This window comes from Tupaia chinensis, unplaced genomic scaffold (assembly GCF_000334495.1).
Source record: "Tupaia chinensis unplaced genomic scaffold, TupChi_1.0 Scaffold000335_1, whole genome shotgun sequence".
Taxonomy (NCBI): Eukaryota; Metazoa; Chordata; class Mammalia; order Scandentia; family Tupaiidae; genus Tupaia; species Tupaia belangeri.
This window is the reverse complement of record NW_006159829.1, coordinates 215229-216437: the sequence shown is the minus strand read 5'-3', so window position 1 is coordinate 216437 and position 1209 is coordinate 215229.

Genomic DNA, 1209 nt, shown 5'->3' with positions numbered 1-1209 from the left:
CACTGCTCACCTCTGGCCAGCTGCCGTGGATGGTGCCCATCCAGCATAGTCACAGATGGCCTGGGCACCCCGGCTGGCCCTGCCCAGGTCTGAGACCCCGCTCCCAGCTGCACTCCTGCCATGCAAGCACTTCATGGTGGGCGTTGGCACCTTGGGGACAGGTACAAGTTGGGGAGGAGAGGGTGCAAGTTGGCAGTTGGAGTTCTTGGCTCCCCACTGCTGTCATGGGAAACCTGGCAGGTTAGGGTCCCCAGGACCCAGGTTCTTGGTCTGTGAGACCTGAATGGACCCATGAGCTGCGAGGGGCTGGCCGAGATGACGTGGTGCCACCCTGCCCATCTCTCCTAGGGGACTGACTCTGGAGAGGACACGAAACGCTGCTACTGCTGCTGGACCCTGAAAGGTGAGTAGCCGTGGGACGGGAGGGAGGGAGGAGGTGAAGAATGGCCCATGATGGTGTTCGTGCCCTGCTGCTCCAGTACCAACCCCAGCGGAGAGTGGGCGAGTCTCACGACTGTGCAGTGGCACAAGGAGAACCCACCGTCTCCCCGTACAGGCTCAGGAGAGTGCCCCCCTGCTCCCCCACCTGTCTGGGGCACTGCCCAGGAGGAGGTAGGCAGGTGGGCCCCGAGACCCTGTGGGATGCTGCTTTGCCGCAGAGGAGTTGGGCTCTGGGTCGGCGTGTGGGGCCTGCAGGACACCTCTCCTGCCAGTCTCCCCCTTCCGGCCTGCAGGGGTGTGGCCCCAGCTGTGTGGAACTGCATGACTCAGAAGGGCCCTGGCTTCCAGCTGGAGGACCAAAAAAAGGCCACAGGAGCCGGGGTGTGTGTGCAAATCCCAACAGCAGGAGCTGGAAGAGGGGGCTCTTGCTCCATTCAGGACCCAGCGTCAATCTTGGGCTCGCTCATGAGCCGAGTGGCGCCAGTGAGGGGAAAACAGAGAGCACACAAAGCTGCAGACTGGAACTAAGAGTGCATGGGGGCATGGCCCATGGTTGTCCTAACTGAGGGCCGGCAAAGCCAAAGGGGGCAGGCCACATGGCACAGAGCCCACGGCATGTGTCTGGTGACACCTGAGGTGTGACTCCACATCCTCAGCCCTCTGAGAGCTGAGAATCCGACCAAGTTCCAGGAAAAGACAAGCAACAGACGGCAAGGCCATGCTGACCCTGGCAACCAGACCGTCGGGAGACTTCGGGGCAGCTCATCC